Source organism: Heptranchias perlo, chromosome 32, assembly GCF_035084215.1.
Source record: "Heptranchias perlo isolate sHepPer1 chromosome 32, sHepPer1.hap1, whole genome shotgun sequence".
Lineage (NCBI taxonomy): Eukaryota > Metazoa > Chordata > Chondrichthyes > Hexanchiformes > Hexanchidae > Heptranchias > Heptranchias perlo.
The window spans coordinates 19,550,935-19,573,124 of NC_090356.1; the positions used below are offsets into that span (position 1 = coordinate 19,550,935).

Consider the following 22,190-nt stretch of genomic DNA (forward strand, 5'->3'; position numbering starts at 1 on the left):
GCCTTCACTGTGAGGTTTGTTGAACCTTGGCTGGATCTCTTGCTAGAGTGCTGAACGGTACCATTCTGGGCAAAGGGAGATTCTTCCCTTCATTTAAAAACATTGATTCTTGCTGGGATATGGTATAATTTGTGCAGCAGCCTTGTAGTACTTCATCCTGGTGGTTAATCACGTGTGAGGCCAAAGGATGAGGGAGTGTGGGCTGTGCGAACGTGTGAGGCATTATAACCGAATCAATCCTATCCTTCCCTAATGTTCACACTTGGACACTTTCCAATGTGAGTCATTTGATAGCAATCAGGGTTGGAAATTTCTTTTAAAAAAAAATAATAGTTTGAATTGACTGAGAAAGTCTTGCCTTCAGCAACAAATGGTAAAGGCACGATCCCTGGTCTGTGCTGAGTCGCCGATCGTCTAGTGACCAAACAGCTATGGTGCACACTAGTGTCTCCAGTCCTTTCCTGATGCGGATACTAGTACAGAATTTTATTTAGATGGTTAGGGAAAACTCTAATAGTTAGTGGAGTACATTTGAAATCATTATTTTGTGCAATGGTCAGTTACCCCAAACAGTTGAATTGAGTTCAAGCTTTGTCAAAATGACCTGAACGCATTACTGTACAAGGCACCCTCACCATAATCTGGAGATGGTAATGTGCTTGACACATCTGTATAGATATTAATTTTGTTTGTTTATATTGAGCTTTGTGATTATCAGAAATAATTGCAGGTTGTGGTTTAAGCTCATCATAGTTGGGCAGGGGAGGGAGGAAAGACGCAGTAATTTGTGTGGGCGTTGTGTTGTGATACTGTGACGTCACCACCTGGTAACTGTGGTAATCCACTTGCAAAACAGTCCAGGCAATGTATTGCACGATTTTATGCAATGTAAGTATGAAAGGGCTCTGGTGTTTATATAGTTCTACATTGCAGTGTATATGACCTAAATAAAGTACTTTCATTTATATAACAGCTTTTACTGCCCCATGTTATCCCGAAGTGCTTCAGATCCAATGAAGTACTTTTGAAGTGTAGTCACTGTGGTAATGTAGGGAAACCCATGACCTTCTGACTCAGATGAGAGTGCTATCACTGAGCCAAGGCTGACACCTATTTAAAGCTTTGTTGAGAGATTTATTTTATAGTTCGTTTAAAAGTAATGGGGGTGGATTGGGAAGGTACACTGTATCATACAAACTAGAAGTTTCCAGGTTCAATCTCTAATCTGTCCTGAGTTAGGTAATCGTAGTAGGGTTGCTACACTTGGGTTCAGTGACTTTGCGCATGCGGAAATCATTCAGGGTTCTTACTCCTAATTGGTATTTAGTGACCTTTGCTAGAACATGTCCCTGTATGGGTGTTGGGTGAGGACAGGGTTAATTTTAGCTGCGATGCCTCCCTATAGTTGAATAGCCTGCCATCACTCACTTTCCAAGTTCACAAATGAATCTGCACCAGGGAAGGTACTGAAGGTGTGCAGTAAACTGTACACCAGCATTAGCCTTCAGGAAATGAGGAGGAAAAAAAATTCTTCCAATGCCCCATTTCTATCTGGCAACTGAAACAGCAGATAGGTGGCATGGTCCCAGACATCTGGTGTTGCTGTTCTGTGTCGAGCCATTAGACGATGAGCAAGTCGCACATCTCCCAGCATGGCTGCATTGCTAATCCTATGGAACTTGTCACAGATGACCCTGTTGTCATGACTGGGAGGTTTTAAAGCTGGAAAAGAGCCTAAAATGGGTATCTAGCAGGTTGCCCATGAGGGGGATGACAGCATGTCAGTATTTCCTTTTACCCCCTGATAATCTGGATGGGTACTTAACTCCAGGCTGCACGTAATTGGAAATAAAACATCCCAAGGCTGCAAATCCTCCTTGCAGCTAGTCCACTGTTTAGCTGCAAAACATTTTCTAAGATTTAGTCTGCAATGGTTTCTTATTTGCTCTTTCTTGTCTGACTTTTATTAGCTTTAAAATGGCTGGGGTGGCTTGCCATCCAGCACTCTGTAGATCCCTCTGCCATGAGTTGGGAGTATGAAAAGTGAATACAAGGTATTTTGCATATCATTTGGCAGCGAGATATGTAAAGGATTTTGGCGACCCCTTTCCAGGACTGGAAAATTCTGTATTTACTTGAATAATGCTGCACTATTTCTGTTAATATAGAAATGAATTCATGTGGGATTTGAAGGAATCTCTTATAAATGGTTAGTAGAAATAGAGCTCTTTAAGACCAATTTAGCAATCCTTGTTACATCATGGATTGGAACTAGCTAAAAACTTTAGCACTCGGACTTTCAAAGCAATTTTTCCACACAATTTATCTTCTTCCCCAGAAGCTGTGGACTTTTGCTAGGATGCGATTCTGTCGGTGCCAGAAGCTCTCTTGAGCCTCGTCCAGGTGGGCATTCTTCACGTGTGAGCCTAGACCTTGAGTTTTTAGAGACTGTTCAGTCATGAAGCCATTAAAGCCAAGCCTGATGTGGTTCTCACCCGACATCTACACGTGCACTTCCTGGAGAAATAGTGATCAGGAGCAGGAACCTGGCTGATTTAATTTATTCCCCCTACTTTGGGTTATTGAAGCCAATTATAGCACCTAGCCGCCATTCTGAGAAGAGATTTAAATGCAAGATCTCATGTTAGGCTCATTGCTACACCAAGTGGTGCTTTTATCCACAAGGCCATTGAGGGAGTTACGAGAATTTTTTTTTTTAAATGTTTTTTTAGTGAGTTGAGTCTTAAGGACAATGAAAGAAAGAAGCCTGAGCAAGGATATGGAAACACATTTTACCGGCCTGAGTAAAGGATAGATTTTACTTTTTGCAGTCATGCTGAATCTTGATAAATAGATAACTAGGCAAAAACTTTCTGCTTTGGGGTCAGATTTCTATAAGCTGCAGGTAAAAATGATAAGTTGGCAAGTCTGACTCACAGCCATTTAATCATTCACTCAATAATTTTATCTAAACACAACATACTTCGATATGAAGTTAGACTTTGGGTGAAATTTGGCAGTCGGTTGACAATATCAAATGTTGCTAAAGCCTCTTCCTGGAGATCTACAAAACTCAAGGCCCCCTCCTCTTAACACCTGAACTGCTTCCCAAAAGAGGGATGTAGATCAGTAGAGGAGTAGGACATAAGCTCCATCAGTACCTTGCATGATCCAGCCCTGGACAGGGATCTAACAAAGCATGGTCACTAATCAGTGCAATCAGGTGTCAGCTTTGGCTTGGTAGTAGCACACTCGCCTCTGAGTCAGAAGGTCTTGGGTTCAAACCCCATTCCAGAGACTTGAGATCGTCATCCAGGTTGACACTTCAGTGCAGTAGTGAGAAAGTGCTGCACTGTCAAGATGTGCCTTTTGGATGAGATAATTAAGTTGAGGCGTAAAAGATTTCAGGTGGATGTAAAAGATCCCGTGGCACTACTCGAAGAGCAGGCAAGTTTTCCCGATGTCCTGGCCAACATTTATCCCTTAACCAACATCATTAAAAACACATTATCTGGTAATTTATCTTATTGCTGTTTGTTGGACAAATTGGCTGCTGAATTTCCCTACCTTACAACAGTGACTACACTTCAAAAGTACTTAATTGGCTATGAAGTGCTATGGGATGGCTTGAGATCACAAAAGATTCTATATGAATGCAAGTTCTTTCTTTCTAAGCAGTATCCTAATGCTACCCTCTTCCTCCAAGCACAACTGTACCTCAGTCGGCGAAAGCAAATTATCTCAATCATCAAGCACTCAGTTCATGATCTGAGTGCAGGCAGAGGCACCTCTTAACTGAGGAGGGAGGAGGCAAAATTATGCCTGGGTAATTTCTGACCACTCCTGGCAGCCAGCTTACAGGTATCATTGCTGCTATATGTGCAGGCTGTGCACCTACTTCCTTCTCAGTTGTCTGGCTAGGCGGGCGTAGAAAGGGGATTTAAGAAATGCAAAAAAGTCCCCCATAAAAATAAAATGACAAGTCAACATCAGATTTCTTGCTACACAACTTGTTGTAAATTGAGATGATGCAAATAAGATATGCACAGATTTAATTTCCCCCGCTCACTGTTAAGCAGCAACATTTTTTTTGGAGCTTTGCTTGGAAGCATAGATCTGGTTTCTGTTTTGTTACTGACTCTTGATCATGCTTCCCCAGTCCAGTTTTTGCTTCCTCTGGGTCCAAACACAGAGGCTTCTAGTGGTAGATGTACACACAACTGCAAAATTCCCAGCTGCATGGAGACCGACATATAACCAAGCTTCTCGGAGCTTCCTCTCGTTAGGCTTCACTTCTTTTCAGAATCAAATGGATTGTGAACTGGATTGTGTTAGCCTTTTATTTTTTTACATTTTTAGTTGAGATATGTGCTTATTGGGAGGAAAGATTTCAAGTGGAACTTTTAAAAATGTTGTCGCCTTGTGTCAGCATCAAAATGCTCCAAATCTGGTACAGTACGAGTTCATGCAGAGTAAAGTTTGGCCTACTCTGCCCCAACTCTGTGCCTCAACCCCAATCTCTGAAGAGTGCACATATTGCACGAGTGTGGATTTTTTCACTTGCCCCACAGCACATATCTTGAGGTTGGCCGTTTATGCTTAATTAGTGCGGGTTTTATGTTGTGTTGTGGACCTATGCCTCCTACAAGTTGGGTTGAAACTGCCTAAATTCGATCCGCAGAGGATGTTCATATCCAATGTTTGGAGAGTCTCCTCTCTTTAGCCTGGGCTGGATTTGAACCCAGAAGTGGAAATCCAGTATCTAACCCTCTTCATTCAGCTTACTGAGATAAAACATTTCAGATTGAAACTTTTGAGATTTTTGTAAAATTAACTAAGAAAAATTATTGTGCGCCATCTGTTGCTGGTTTTCAAAAACTGAACAGTCTTGCACTTCTCTTCAGTTCAATTGACTGCCTGCAGATAGGATATGAAATGTCATGGAATTCATCGAGCTCGCAATCTCCCAGGACAACTTGATTGAGCTTCTAATAACTCAATGAGTCAGATTAGAGAGGGAGAAAAATATTTTGTCTGTCAAAATTAAGAGCGAGCGCTTCTGGAACCAACACTTTTTGGTTTGTTTTTATGGGTTGGAGGGAAATAATTAACAAACTCCGGCTTTGACCTTTCCCTTCCACGAACTACAATGTGTCTGTAATGGAGTAGCCCACTTCCCCACCTGCATCAAAACTTACATCCCCATCACCCCGCCAAGGTCCACTGGCTCCTTTGCTCCAATGAATTGATGTTAAGATCCTCCTCATAGCCATCAAGTTCTCCTATGGCTCCTTACCTCAGTATGTTCCCGTACACTCCCTCTGTTCTCCCAACACCGCTCAATTCCCTGTTCCCTCCAACCCATAAAAACAAACCAAAAAGTGTTGGTTCCAGAAGCGCTCGCTCTTAATTTTGACAGAGACAAAATATTTTTCTCCCTGTTCCCTTTGCTGTGCTGCCAGTGGCTGCTCCTTTAACTACCCCCACCCCCCCAGTCCTCTGGAACGTTCTTCCCAACATCTCTGCCTGCCTTCAAAGGTCTCCTTATGACTCTTTGCGTTCACCCCCAATCCCTCTTTTTCCCTTTTCTCCCCCACCTGCTTGGTGTCTCCTGTTTGTCCACCATTTTATATAGTGCTTAGAGATGTCTCTCTTGTAAATGTTTTGGAAGGACGAGTTTTTTTTAAGCCTATTTTTCCTCCGTCGGTCTAGACATGCCAGTTATTTAGCTGAGAAGTGTTCCAGCTCAGCATCTTGGAATCCAGTATTCAGGATTTGTTTTGTAATTCTGGTAAATCTGCTTTGCAGACTCTAACACGTTTTGCTACCGGAGAGGACTTTTGCTGTCAACTAGTAAAGTTATTACTGAAGCCTTGATGTCTGAACAAAATTAAATTTGAGCCCTGCTTGTGATGTAGCACAGTATTCATTCGGCAGTGTCCTAAATATTTATACCTAGACTCCATTTAACTGGTTGTTCGTTGCCTTCATGTGAGTTGCTGCCATACAGACAACTTGGATGTATTTTGATAAAAGCCCGTAGACTGTGATGCAGGAGACACAATGATTCAGGCAGCAAATAGAATAAAATGTGTAGTTTGGAGACAAAGTACTCCCTGCTCAGTTTTCTCCTTTCTTTCCTAAAGGCACTAACTCGCTGGCATCTGGTTCCATGGATCCCACAGCCTTCAGGTGCCTTGTCTTCGTATGTGAGCCTAGGCAATGACAGTTGATTTGCTATTTGACTGTGTAGGGGGAAACATATAAACATAGAAAATAGGAGCAGGAGTAGGCCATTCGGCCCTTCGAGCCTGCTCCGCCATTCAGTATGATCATGGCTGATCCTCTATCTCAATACCATATTCCTGCTCTCTTCCCCATACCCTTTGATGCCTTTTGTGTCTAGAAATCTACCTAGCTCCTTCTTAAATATATTCAGTGACTTGGCCTCCACAGCCTTCTGTGGTAGAGAATTCCACAGGTTCACCGCCCTCAGTGAAGAAATTTCTCCTCATCTCAGTCTTAAATGTCCTACCCTGTATCCTGAGACTGTGACCCCTCGTTTTGGACCCCCCAGCCAGGGGAAACCTCCTCCCTGCATCAGTCTATCTAGCCCTGTCACAATTTTATATGTTTCAATGAGATCCCACCTCATTCGTCTAAACTCGAGTGAATACAGGCCGAGTCGACCCAATCTCTCCTCATACGACAGTCTTGCCATCCCAGGAATCAGTCTGGTGAACCTTTGCTGTACTCCCTCTATGACATGTATATCCCTAGGTAAGGAGACCAAAACTGCACACAATACTCCAGGTGTGGTCTCACCAAAGCTCTGTATAACCGCACTAAGACATCCTTGCTCCTGTACTCAAATCCTCTTGCAATGAAGGCCAACATACCATTTGCCTTCCTAACTGCTTGCTGCATCTGCATGCTTGCTTTCAGTAACTGGTGTACAAGGAGACCCAGGTCCCTTTGTACATCAACATTTCCCAATCTATCACTGTTCAAATAATACTGTTTTTCCTTACGACGTGGATAACTTCACATTGATCCACATTATACTGCATCTGCCATGTATTTGCCCACTCACTCAACTTGTCTAAATAGCCATTGAAGCCACTTCATGATCCCACCTAGTTGTCAGCAAACTTGGAAATATTACATTTGGTTCCCTCTTCCAAATCATTGATATTTATTGTGAATAGCTGGGGCTCAAGCACTGATCCCTGCGGTACCCCACTAGTCACCGCCTGCCACCCCGAAATAGAGCCATTTATTTCTACTCTGTTTCCTGTCTGTTAACCAATTTTCAATCCATGAAACAATCATGGGAACATCAAAGCTAAGCCTGATCCTGTCCTCGCCTGTTCATTTTCCAGCTGGGATATGTAGCAGGAATCCTATCTGTCTTTTTTTTCTTCCTCGCTAGCTCAAGGATGCAATCAATTATAGCACCCCGACTGTTCTGGCTGAGAACAATTAACTCAATGAATCATTCCTGTGACTTCCTGGTCTGTATGACTCAGTCCCATACCAAGTAGTGCATTTACCCACAAAGCAAGGAAGTCCCCAAAAGCTTGTTGAAACAATTTACGAGCTACAGTTCTGTTTAATTTTGATGAAGCAGTGTGATTTTTGCTCGGCATTGAGCGCTGGGTTCTGTTGTCAGCCTTGTTTTGGGTTCTGTGCAATTCATTAATCAGCATGCTCTCTTTGTGTTGGCATCTTTGCAACTACAGTAATGAGTCCCAGGTACTGCAGTTAACGACAAGTTTTATCATGTTCTTAGTAGTAACTGCCCTAATTGACTGCAAATTCTTTCCCCATTCCACATTAGTAATTTGTTTGTAACTATTGCCTCAAGATTCAGGTAATTATAGTAATGCTAGACCTGGGCCCAAAAAAAATTGTTTTTGGTCTTTTTGAGGTGTTCTACAGGCAAAACTACTATAGCATTGTTTTCACTAGGATTTCGTTAAAGCATAATGGTGGGTGTGTGAAAACTTTGTACAGTGTCACCTTCAACAGCCAGTGGTACAATTCTAGATTTTGCCCTTCCAAACTTGGGTTGTTTCTTGAGAGATGGTTTGAACTGTGTAACAGTAGGGGGAAGCACTAGTGGTTATAGCTTGGTTACCAATTTAAAAAAAAGTTTGAGGTGTTGAATTAAGAGTATCCCACATTAAAGCATGTTGGTATAAGTGTATTTTCTTTTCCCAAAATGTATTGGTACTAATACCAGTGTCAGCTTGACTCAGTTGGTAGCATTCTCACCTCCTGAGTCAAAAGGTTGTGGATTCAAGACAAACTGCAAATTTAAGCATATAATTTAGAGTAACACCCTAGTGATGGAGTGGTGGTTTGTTGAAAGTGCTTCCTTCAGACGAGACATTAAACTGAAGTCCCATCAGCCGATCCTAATGGTTCAGATGGACAAAAAGAATCCATTTCAAGTAGAACAAGAAGTTCCCTATGCCCAGGGCAGCATTTGTCCCTGAACTAACACTACTGAAAACAGATCAACTGGCCATTCAGCTCATTGCTGCTTGTTGAATCTTGCTGTGCATAAAATTGCTGTCAGATTTGCCTACATAAGTCACTGCATTTCAAGGTGATTCATATGTATGTGAAGTGGTTGGAGAGATGTAATAAAAGTGCTTTACAAATGCAAATCTTTGTTTCTTTTAGTATGCTAAATGAGCCTTGTGACATTGTAGAACATCAACCCACAGTATTGTGTTATACATGCAATTCTTTTTTTGCTCGCCTACTTTCTTGCCTCTTCTCTTCTGAAGGCATTGACTCCTTATTGGGACACAGCTCCGTTGATGTCAGTGACCCTTGGGTGTCTTGCTCAAATTGCCATTTTTCATGCATGAGTTTTGATGGTATTAGCGGACTATTCAATTGCAGGGGGGCCCAATGTCCACATTTTTTTTGTATTCGTTCATGGGATGTGGGCGTTGCTGGCAAGGCCAGCATTTATTGCCCATCCCTAATTGCCCTTGAGAAGGTGGTGGTGAGCCGCCTTTTTGAACCGCTGCAATCCGTGTGGTGAAGGTCCTCCCACAGCGCTGTTAGGTAGGGAGTTCCAGGATTTTGATCCAGCGACGATGAAGGAACGACGATATATTTCCAAGCCGGGATGGTGTGTGACTTGGAGGGGAACGTGTAGGTGGTGGTGTTCCCACGTACCTGCTGCTCTTGTCCTTGTAGGTGGTAGAAGTCGCGGGTTTGGGAGGTGCTGTCGAAGAAGCCTTGGCGAGTTGCTGCAGTGCATCCTGTGGATGGTACACACTGCAGCAACTTGCCACATGCATTTATAAAAAGCGTCACTGGTTATTGAGCAGGGATGGCAAACTTGCTGTATTTTTTCCCTTGTTTCCTTTCTTTTCCTAGTTCAGCAGCTAAGACCAATTAAAGCATCCCTATCACCAGCTAACTTAGCCCATGCCAGGGATGGAACCTGGTACTTTCCTGGTCTGTATAATTCAGCTACTTGCAATGTAAACTTGCTGAGCCGTTGTGGGAGCTGTTTCCATTTTCTTCCTTCTGTAATTTATTAATGCACATTTAGCCTGCAGGGTAATATTCACCTGCTTTGAGAACTGTACTCTCCTAATTAAATCCATTTCTGGTCTTAAAAGTTTTATTCTTGTATTCTGCTTGTTTTTATGTAAGAATGTGGGGAGTTTTTCTGTGTTGCTCACGTGGAAATGTCCACTTTGACACTACATTTATGATTTCTAGTGACTATTCGTTACCCCTACTTGCATGATTCCCTCATGCTGAAGCAACAGGATATGTATTACACAGTGTTGTTACGCAAACCTAATGGTGCGTGTGTAAAATTTTCAAACTACGTCCACTTGAGTTGCGGAACACCCCCAGTAGTACAATTATAAATTTTGCCTTTCCAAACTTAAGTTGTGTCTGGAAAAAACATTGTGAACTGTGGAGAAAAAAAAACACTTGGCTGAAGTATTGGTGGTTACAGGTTTTCACTGGTGTGAGCAATTTGAGATAATGAATTAAAAGCATCATACAAGAAGTATATCACACATTAAAGTGTGTTGACTGAAGTGTGAGCTTCCCCCCCACCCCCAACAATTTACCAGTTTAGCTGTTTTTATATTTGGGAGTCCTGTGCTTGTGTCTGGCTCCTGATAAGTGGATGTTATGCAGCTGACGGTAGTCCCAAACTAAACTCACTGAATTTAAGATTGGCTGCTGAGTAGAACTAGTTGAAAGAAAAAGGGTCTTCCCAGTTGCCAGCCTTTAATGAATCTGGCAAGTTTACTTTGGAGGTTGCTGCCACCAGTGTGAGACCTGCATGTTTGGAGCTGGCTGCACTAGCACAGCACTAAACACAGTATTAAGCAGTTTTAGTTAAACAGCACTGGTAACAACAGTTGGGAGATTGAAATTCACACACGTTATACAAAATATTGGGGTGAATTGTAAACACCTTGTTTTTGGGCTTTGACTATTTTATTGAAAACAATGTCTGTAACTCCAGCCTATTAAACTGCATGTAAGCTGAGGCATAAAGCTTGCCTCCATTTTACGAACAAATACATATTTTTGCTCCTCGTTGTTCCTTTTATTTAAAGTGCTGGTCACACTTTACAACTATATTACTTTAACACAACAGTCCTCCATCTTTTTTATGTAGGAAAGATCATGGATTAAAATGTGACAGGAGAAAAGATTCTAAAGTGGTGCATAACTAGAGCTATTAAGAGCTACTAGAGCTATCTTTGTACACCAGCTATTCACAGGTTTGTCAGGCAAGAGTCCCGTTCCATGTTAGAGGAAGTTTTGTGCTGTGAATGTATGCCTACTGAGAACTAGATTGAGACTGTCAACTCATTTCACGTACGACCCTTCTAACCAGGACCCTTATATCTAACAATAGAGTCTTTTGCCATTGGACTGAACTGGATTTGAATCTAAATCCAAGAAGTAAAAGACCAGTATCTAGCTCACTGTGCACCCAGTTCCTACCAAGAACAATTTCTGTACCACTCCATGCAAAAATTTACTCACTAAGTGTATGCAGTCTGTTGACTTTATACTTAAGCTGCATTTACTTTGGCCTTGGAAGAGTTCTTGCGCCACCATTTTCTGATGGATAGACCTTACGCCCAGTAGCAATCCCAATAGAAACTTGTCAGACTTGCTAAATTTTGCTACCAGGAAAACAGTGGCTGAATTTAGCAAATATAGGTTTACATTCAGGTTGATGCATGAAACCTCTGCCTGGGAACTGGTGGCAGAAACATCCCCTGCCCAACCCCATCACTTCAAATTAGCTCAATAATCTTGGCAGTCTCCCCTCTTTTCTACAATCATTCATTTACTATTTTAAGGTGTTGCATGTTAGCGAAGGAATTATTGCTGGTGCCATATTGCTGTGTGAGGGGCTAAAATTCAAAGGTTGGAAATGGATCATTCCATTCAGCCTGTATAGGGTGGTTGGGAAAAAATGTGACATTATGCTTTTCATAGATCAGAAAAGCATTAAAATTGATTTTCAGCACTTGATGCAGTTTATGTCTTGTATAATTGTGTGGGACTGGAGATATCATGTATCATGCAACAGGCATACTGTGATTTCTCCTCCAGCTCCATTCTCCCATTTAGATGCTAATTTCTCAATTTTACCACGTTAAGGGACTGATGCCCAAATTTAAAAGGGTATGAGGAAAGGGCAGGGAATTGGGACGAAGTGGATGGCTTTCAGAGAGCTGGCACAAGTGTGCCAGGCTGAATAGATTCCTTCTGTACTGTAAAATTCCAGGATTCTATAATATTTTCTGCTGTTCTGTAATTGCTTTTTGTTGTCCACAGTAATTGGGTTTACATGTACAATCATCTGTCTTCCAGGTGCTGTTCACTGCTGGTTGGCAGGTCACCTGACGAAGGAGCAAAGCTCCAAAAGCTTGTGATTTCAAATAAAGCTGTTGGACTATAACCTGGTGTTGTGCGACTCCTTACATTTATCTTAGGGTATGTTTACACACCGGTTTTAGCATTGTAGCTGACCACAGAGTCAAATCAGCAATCTGACTTCCCATTGCACTGGCAGCTTGAAAGTGAAACTCTCGGCAGCTAGGGGTTTCACACCCAAACTGCGGATCTTTTACCGCAGCTTGCACGTAGTATCGAAACCCACAGTGATTCGCTCTCGGCTTGTGTACAGTATGAATGCATCCTATAAAATTCAAGAAATTTGGAATGCTGCAGTGCCACAGAGTGGAGACAGATGCACATTCGAGGTTTGTTTTACTCACTTCCTGATCTGAGTTGCGTTGAGCAAGGCTGTGGCATCTTTTAGCAGGGCAGAGAATGAAGTGGAGGGGGAAAGTCGTGCCTGGGTGCTGCTTGGTGCCTCTGGCTACAATGGATATTGATTGCAGTCTGTGGGAGCATGCAGAGTGTTCACTTTCTTGGCTGTTTCAGGATTGGCAGATAAAGAAGAGAATTTTGTAGAAAAAAAGGAAACACCTAAAAATACCCCCATAAAAAGAAAGTTTAAAAAAAGTAGAATCCTCTTATTTGGCCCATTATTAATGGTGTGTGATGTACGCAACCTAGTTGGACTAATTAAGGAAAGTTTCAAATAAAAGTGTAATTGTTTTGATGAGTCATTTATATTGAACAGTCTATGACAGCCTGGAGGACCATAAGGGGCACAGTTCAATTCCTGATCTTATCTGGAGCAGAAGTATGGGTTCTACAGTTGGCTTCTGTGTCCCTGCACTTCAAGAAAAGAAAGTAGTTGTTTTCTGTTCCCGATTACTAACAAGCGACCCTTCCTATAAAGGAGCACTTGGAAGTAGGGGTGAGGACAGGATTGGACTCTAATGCGATGCCTCTTGAAGTTAAATAGCCCATGTGAACATTGACATTTGGGTTAGGTACCTAAGGGCTGCTGGTGCCTATACCCCAGCATTAGTCTGTGCCTTCAGGAAAGGGAAGGAGCAAAATGTTCTTGAATCTTTTGGAACTGTAGATGCTTACAGCATAGAAGGATGTCACTCCACTGATCATGTTTGTGCTCTTTGCTAGAATAATCCAAAACAAATCCCACTGCATCATTCTCACCCCATATCATCTGCTTCAAACATTTATCCAATTTTCCTTTAAAAAATGATAGTGTCTGCCTCAACCACTTCCTGGGACAAAGCATTGCATGCACCAACAACACTGTAAGGAAATTTCTCCTAACCTCTCTTCTTACTCAGTGACAATTTTAATTCAGATTCCCCAACAAGAGGAAATGGTCTTTCATTATTCGCCACCAAAACTCTTCATAATTTTAAAAACCTCTATTAAATCTCAGTCTTGCTGCAATGGATATGGTTCCCATCTTCATAACTGTAGTTTTTCATCCCTGGCATCATCTGTATTCTCTCTCTGACTTTAGTGTTCTTTCTGGGGCCACCCAAAACTGCACACAGTACTCTTAACCGTGGCCCAATCAATGCTTGTATACATTTATGACTGCTACTTTACTCTTATGATCTCAGTCCCTATTTATAGGACTCAGAATGGTGTAGGTCTTTTTTATTGATGACTTTATCTACCTGCACTGTACTTTCAGTATTCAGTGTGTGTGAATCCGAATTGTTTCTGCAGTGCAATCACAGCAACACCTGATTGTTTGGTTTTTGTACTTGTCCATTTTCGGGACAGTATGCAGACAAAGGTGAATTTTTCTTTGGGAGTTACAAATACCTTTCCACTAAATTCTAACAGCTTGCCACTGGCTGTGGGTTCTGTTGATCATTTCCCACATGGTGAGTTACTGGCTTCACCTGTATTGCTGGATGCTTTCCTGCAGGTTGGCAATCTTCACACCCAGAATGATATATGGAAAAAGGGGGGATTAACAGGGGTCTGGGGGCGCGGAAAGCACAATTCTTGTTACGCAATAGATGGGGGACTAGGTGGTACCGAGGATTAGACACTGGCTTTTTGTTTCCCGGACTTGTATTCAAATTGAGCCCATGCTGATGGATTGAAGGTCACCTTTGTCTTCTGGCAGTAAGGACGCTATAGGAAATGAGTTTGCCTTGATTCAGTCCAGTTCCCAGGAGGTCTGGTCACATACCACAAATACTTCCTTTTACATCGCAACCATACACAGCTAGGCCACAAGATGGTTACTGTGGCAAATGGGAAAAAAACTCACAAAAGGTACAACTGGGGTGCTTTTCTGAGATTGGAGCTGAGGCACATTTTTGGGGTAGAGCAGCAGGAGCCTCACCCTGTATATATCTGTATTGTACCTGACCTGGGAGCGCCTGATACTGTCACTGAGTATCTGAAATGAGAAAGTATTCCATTTTCCAGCAATAATGTTCTTCACGTTGATGAGTACAGAATTCATACAAACGCTTCCCCCTAAAACAGTGTGGTAACATTGTTCAAGACATAAAATTAGAAAGAGAGTTTTTTTAATAAGAGCTGAGATACAACTTTTTAATCCTGAGCTGGAATGTTGCTCAGTCACTAATATTTTTACTAACAAATGTTAAAATAGCTCCTCCTGATTTTTCCACTGGGTACTTCAAATGTTTGCCATTCACAAAGTTCTCTGCAAGGAGTAAGCAAATCCAGTTTGGTGACGCCCATGGTATAATTAATGTCATTCACTGCCAGCTCTTGTCTGTATGCCCAGACACATTGGAAACCATTATCTGACTTGTGGGCCTCATTTCGTCCCGGAGTTGAAATTTTCTTTGTTTTATTGCATGATTGAGATGTATCGTAATTACATGTTTTGCAATTTGTTTGAGAACTTTTGATTTAAGACTAAGATTTTGTTGATGAAATGGGGCAAGGAGAATTTGAAAACTTTTTCCTGAATTTTATGCTCATCAAGGTGACTTTCGGGAGCTGAACACCTTCCATTTTGGGCACCCAGTATTGTCATTAAGCACTTCTGGATCAGATATAGCAGGATTAAATGCAGAGTAAAGCTGTCTCTGCTCTTTCAGTTGGTAACACTCTTGCCTCAGTCATTAGAATGTGAGTTTAAGCCTCACAGTGGACTTGAGTACATGATCTAGATTGACACTTCAGTGCAATACTGAGGGAGCTGGCTGCACTGTTAGAGGTGCCATCTTTTGGATGACATGTTTAAACCAAGACCTTATCAAGATTGCGGCCCATGGAATAAAGGGGGCAGTAGCAACATGGATACAGAATTGGCAAAGGGGCAGGAAACAGAGTAGTGGTGATCGGTTGCTTTTCGGACTGGAGGGAGGTGTACAGTGGTGTTCCCCATGGGTCAGTGCTGGGACCACTGCTTTTCTTGATATATATTAATGACTTGGGTATACAGGGCACAATTTCAAAATTTGCAGATGACATAAAACTTGGAAGGGTAGTAAACAGTGAGGAGGATCGTGATGGACTCCAAGAGGATATAGACAGGCTGGAGGCTGAATGGCCTCCTTCTGTGCTGTAACCTTTCTATGATTATCTGCCTGCTTAAGTGAATGTAAAAGATCCATTGGACTATTTGGAAAAAATGCAGAGATTTCTGCCAGTCTGCGGGCAAACGTTTCTCCCTCAACCAGCACCATCAAAAAACAGGTCATCATTCAACTCGTTTGCTGTTTATAGAACTCTTTGTGCAAATTGGCTGCAGCGTTTGCTAAACTTAAGTAGCTGAACTTCCAAAAACTATTGGCTGTAAGGTGCTTTGGACCGCCTTGAGGATGCAACAATGTGTTATATAAATCAAATTTGTTCTTGTATCTTTCCACACTGCCCCTACCTAGATCAATACTCCCTACTGCACCAGTATGGTATTTTCTAATTTAGAGCAATTTTATGCTGTGACTCCATGTCTGCTATGAATTGGGATGAGACAGACCCAGACTCACTTAACATTTGACCGTTACAGCCAGCACATAGATGCTGGACTATATTTGAACTCCGGTCCCAGAGGTGTAAGGTCCACCACCTGCAAAGGGAACTGATTTAAATAACTATGCACTAAAGGTATTAGTTTAGCTGATTCAGTTAAATTAATAAATATGTAATAAATGACGGGATCAGTCAAGAAAAAAATATTGTATTTCTTCCCTCCCAACATGTTGATATTGACAAAAGCAACTACTATAATTTGAAGCTTCAGGTTGTGATCTAGCTGTGTGTTTTCTGTGGGATTGGGTGCTAATCCTCATTTAAGACAAATGATCAATGTCTGAAAATGTAAGAATTAGGCTTTAAATCATTATAATTTGACATTTGTCTGTGAATTTATTACAAACCATTAGTTGATCCCTATATTCCCTATGTTACAATGGTGACTGCACTTCAAATATACTTCAGTGGCTGTAAAGTACTTTGGGATGCCTGGAAGTAATGAAAGGTGCTATATAAATGCAAGTTCGTTCTTTCTTTCTGATCGATGTACCACTCGATTTGATAAATCTGATGTCTATTTAGGATCTGCAAGCTACATTTTTAGCTTCTTCCAGGCTACAATCTGCAAGTCAAAGTGTAATGTCTCTGTTGTGTAGTGGTGGTGCCATGGAACATAAGCTTCAGGTGTGACCTTTACCCCCATCTCCTCCCACTCTGCTGCAACATGGCAAGGCGATAGCATGTCGAGGCCATATGCTTCTTTACCGGGCAGCAGGTGGAATCAGGAGAGAGTAATATCCTCAGCTTGCTTTTGTGCTCCTTACTGCACCTTGTTCGGATTGGGGTTGGCGGAGATAGTTCTTTTGATCGATAGGCCAGAGGTGGTTTGTAGTTTGGAGAGGAAAGGGACAAAATTGGAGGGTAAATAGCCTTAAAGAAAATCATTGTCAACTATATTTGTACATTTAGATGAACTGTACAAGTATTATGCTGTGAAATGTTTTTGTTGCAGAGCACAAGCTGTCTTGACTGCAGTTTCATGACTTTTTAGATAACGGGGTAGTTATTCAGCAATTTATGCAAACTATATGGGTATCAGTTACATCCTCTTGGATTTTCCTAACATTAAATTTGCATTTGTGAGTAGAAATAGCAGTCGGAGTCCTGCTGTATGGAACAAGCTAGGATAGGGAGAAAAAGAATTGCTTGTGAAATGAATCACTTCCTACTCTGGTAATCTGGGAAAATGTGTGTCCCTGTGATGGCTGCTGACTTTTTTGACTAATGTGACTAAGCCATAAAAACACAGAACGAGGCAAATTATTGTCTTTCCAGATTGTGCTAATCTGCACTACATTTTTGCCTAGTTATGTTCTGGGTGACTTAATATGGAGCTGATGTCCAGTACTCCTTGTCCCAGAAACTAACACCAATAAATCTCCACTTGTTCCAACATGTTCTTGCTTGTTGAGGACAGATGGGTGGTTGGTTATTTTGACCTCTGCCAATATGGTTGGAATATGTAGTTGTTAATGAATATAATGTATTCATTGCAGGGTACATGAACTCGAAATATGGGATGAAAATCTCCCTCCCATATACGCCAATCTTTTCTTGAATCCCTACATTGTCACTCTGCCCTTATTGCCCAAAGTGTATCATGAAGTATAACTGGAAAATCCTAATTTTACATCCCATGTTCCAGCACACACACACCACCCCTCTACCTTGCTCCCCAACCCCCTGCCCAATCTACCTCAGCCCTCCCCCCACCCCCTTCTACCTCGGGCCTCAGCACCCCCCCCCTCTCCCACCTTGCTGGTGCTGGATCGCTGATGTTTTAACTCCTGCTTGGATCTTAAGAAACTGCCAGGAGTTAATAAAACAAAACTGCTAATGTTAGAAGTCTGACATAAAACAAAAAATGCTGGAGATTTGCATCAGATCAGGTAGTATCCAAAAGGGGAAAAAAACAAGTTAACACTCACTAGAGATGTTCTGAAGAAGGATTTCTACCTGAACTGTTAACTTGTCTTTTTTCCATTGCTGAGGTAGTGATAGTGGCATTGAAGTAGATGGAATTTGATTGGTAGTCTTGCTAGATCCATTGCCCCATTTGTACCAATATGCAGCTGGTAATCTCTGATGGGGATGCATGGAAAGAGGGCAGGAGAGCTGATCTGTCTGGAAATGAGCTATTGCTGGGTCCATTGTTATATAAAATTAAGATTTAAAAAAAATTATTGCCAGGGCAGCATGTTTAAAATCTTTGCATTTTTAATCCTCGTGTGTGTACGAATACAATTCCTACATGGGGTTAGATGAAGTAGGGTGGGAGGAGGCTTGTGTGGAGCATAAACAGCGGCATAGACTAGAGGACTGAATGTCCTGTTTCTGTGCTGTTTAATTCTATGTAGTTATAGTCCTGAATATATTTTCATTTCTACAGCTGGCTGCAGATCGCTTGTAAGTATTCCTACTGCCTATGAAATTTAGAAAAAAATCATCAATAGATTTTTTAATATAAAGAATGGTTGTGGACTTTGCCTCAAAGTTTTCCCATCACCCTTTACTTTACCCTACCTCAAAGTACAATTCAAGTACTCCACCCTGGCGCAGACTGTGCAATATCTACACTTTGGGAACCTGGTGGCACTTGTACAATGTAAAAGCAGCTCTCGCGGCAACGCTGGTTGCATCTCAGAAAACTCAATTACTTGTCTTTCTGTTTCTGGTGGGTGGGGCTGGAGATTTAATAAAACAGTAGAGCTTTGTATTTTGTTTCCAGTAAATTGTATCAGGCTATTGGTATACGTGGCTGTCTAATCCTGAGCCTTGAAGTGGAAGACTTGCACTCCCCTGCAGGTACAGCTGAGATAACTATGCAAGCCTAGTACTGTGTTGTGAAATTCTAGACACCCTTGTTTGGTTTGCTTCTAATTGAAATTTGTGTAACCTTTCTCACAGGAATCATTAGCAATTTGTCGATTATGGGTAGTTATTTACCTGGCTTAATGAAAAATATGAGCTACAGTAGCACTAGGAATATAAAAGTGCCTCATAAAAGTAAAGCTGATGGAGTTCACACAAGCCTCTGGGATTTGGAGACCAGCTTGTAGGCTTTAACCTGGTGTAGAGATCGCCCAGATAAATTAGAAATGAGGCAAAAAATCGAAGACAGAAAAATGGATTTTCCTTGGTCCCAACAGAATTCAACTAATCAGTTTTCACATGGCATGCACCTGCTCCATCCTCAGCGGTCGTGCAAATGCTCAAAGCCTCCTGCTATGATATGAGATGACTTATTTTATAAGTTGATTTTGTAAGATTAACTCTCAAAATCTATAATTATGCCTGGAAACAGCTTCAAGTAATAAGACTTCAGAAGCCAAGCATCTCGATGTGCAAAAAAAGTCTTCTGGAATCTTGATGTTTTATTGTGTGCTGAAAGTGTGGTGCTTGTCATGTGAATTATTTTTGTTGAAGTGTAACTCACTCTTGAGTGTTGGACCTTCTCCTGGTTGCTGTGACCATTTGTTGTCCGGGGAAGTTTGAAATTCCTCTTGTTTAAATCCTCTGTCTACATTTTTACACACATGTAACAAAAAATCCAACCTATCTGCCTTGCTTCCATGTCTTGGATGTGGGGATGTGAAAAAGGGAAGAGCAGAGACAATGAATTCACTTTACCAGTAAGGGCCAAAGTAAACTGGCAGACTGTTTGACAATCTGATACTGGAGCAGTAGGCTTTGAGCATGTGCACGACTGCAGAGGATGGAGCAGGTACACGCGATGTGAAAGCTGAGTTGAATTCTGTTGGGACCAAGGAAAATCCATTTTTCTGTCTTCGATTTTTTTGCCTCATTTCTAATTTGTCTGGGAGATCACTACACCAGGTTAAAGCCAACAAGCTGGTCTCCAGATCCAAGTGGCTTGTGTGAACTACTTCAGCTTTACTTTTATGAGGCACTTTTATATTCCTATTGCTACTGTCCCCCATTAAACTTCCACCCTGACTGGCAAAAAAAGACCCGGTAAATCCAGTGGCTGTTCCTAAGATCCACAACAAAGGGAAATAGTCAAGTTTATATTACTAACTGCACGTGGTGGCGTCAGAACCACACGTTTGCAGCTGGCTGTGGTTTTAAAATATTTTTAAAATAAAAGCACCTGTGGTTCATGTTCAGTATACCTGTGAAGTGTGTTACATCTTCATAACTCCCTGTTACCGTATCTATTTCTGAAATGGAATTGTATAGGTAATTTACTTTTTGTCATCTCGTAATTGTTAACTTGCTGTTAACGATTTGTTCATATACAGTGGGGAACAAGATAGCACAATAGATTAGATGTTGGCCTTTTATCTCTGGGACTGAGTTCAACTGCAGTTCGAATTTATTGGAAAACATCTCCATGTGCTGGAATAGTATCGTGGAAATTTTGTCGGCAGATGAATTAAGAGCTGTTTGTGGTCCCTCATTAGTTTCTGGGTTCAGGGGTGCTGCACTCAAAGCCACTTTGAAACTACATGCACCTTGGACCATCTGTTATTGCATAATGGATTCAGCCCAGATTTGGAAGTATATGTGTGTGAGATGCAGCATGATTTCAGATACACTGGCATTTTGTTGTAACTTGTTCTGTTTTGATGGGAGTTCAGAGACGACAGGGAATCAAACAGAACATGACGGAGCACTTCGAGTATGTGGCATGTGTGTTGTCTGGTTAAAACTAGCATTCCCTTTCCAGAAACGTGTAGCTCATTGGGTGTGCTACAGTGCTACCCTGAAAGAAATAGCAGAAATTGTGACCAGAACTTGCTCCACTGCTTTTAGTCATTTGCGTGGGAAAATAAACCTGCAGCCAATTTAAAAAAAAATGAAATATTAAATTGCACATATAATCAGTGATCTGAGTAATAAGTCAGTGAAGCATAATGGATGTACAAAATTTACATATGACTGCTGGATCTTTCTATGGTGTTGCCCATGGCCAAAAAAAAGTAATCTTATAACTGTCTCTTCACTCTACATGTATGCCTTTATCACCTCGAGGCTTGAATTCTCTAACTCCTCACTGGCCTCCCAAGTTCTAAACTGCAGCTTATCTGAAACTCTGCCCCCACATCCTACCCACACTAAATCCAGTTCCCCTATCAACCTCGATTGGTTTCCCATCTCCCAGAGCATTGAATTTAAAATTCTTATCCTCATTTGCTAATCCCTTTGTGGCCTTGCCCTCTATACCTCTGCAGCCTCCTCTAGTTCTATGCCAACATGTGCCATCTCCACCTTTCCGATGCTGACCTTTTTTGCACTCCCATTCCTTGCTCCGTCTTCAGTGGCAGATCCTCCATCTCTCTGTCTCACACTCTGGAACACACTCCCTAAACCCCTCCACTCAGCTATTTCCCCTCTTTCTAAAACTGGCTCGAAACAATTACCTCTGATATTGCTTTGATCACCCCCCCCCCACCCCAAACCTTTCCCAGCACTGCCAGTGTTTTCATCTTTTTGGAACATTGTATTATATTAAAGATGCTATGTAAATGCAACTGACATCGTTACTTACTTGTCTCCCACTCTCCAGGTCTTTATAGTTCTCGTTTTGTGCTCCTTCCGTCACATGCTTTTGTTGTTCCTCGCTTTTCTCATTCTATCCCTTTCTGGCAATATTTCCTTGACTTCGTTGGCTGTAAAGCGCTTTGGGGAGTCCTGAGGTCGTGAAAGGCGCAATATAAATGCAAGTTCTTTTTCTTTCTTTCTTTCTTTCTTTCTTGCTTTCACTGTCTCCACTCTCTATGCCTCCTCCCTCTCTCCATTTTCCCTGCCTTGCACTGTCTGTGACATGTAATGAATTCTTCCATGCATAAAATCCATTCATTTAGCCAGGATATACTGTAAATATGAAATCATTCATTATCTGATAAAATAATTTGGCTATGAACCAGGCAGAACTTGATCTTGTTGAGGAGGAGACTTCCTTTTCTCAATTACTGAATAATCCAAAAAGCCTTGACACTGAGGGTCAACTGTTGGAAAAAGCTGAACAGCCACTTTAATGGAGTAAGCCCTTTTCTTTTGCCTAGGAGTCATGATTGCCATGATTTTCCATTTTAGTCAGTCCCTACAAACAAATGGCTTCCCCACAGTCAAACTAGTTTATTGTAGATACAGGCCAGGCTCAGGAGGAACGGCCGAGTCCAGGCCGGAGTTGCCCAGAGTGGGAGTGGCGAAACCCAGAAATGGAGAGGTTTGCTATAGAAGGTAAAAGGCCAGGGTCAGTTGTGGGAGCGAGG

General features: G+C 41.7%; 1 protein-coding gene across 5 annotated transcripts in view; it reads left to right on the forward strand.

Annotated features, from left to right (window-relative positions):
- foxj3 (forkhead box J3) overlaps window positions 1-22,190 on the forward strand; it is a 105,117-nt gene that overhangs the window by 26,168 nt on the left and 56,759 nt on the right. The window lies entirely within an intron of this gene.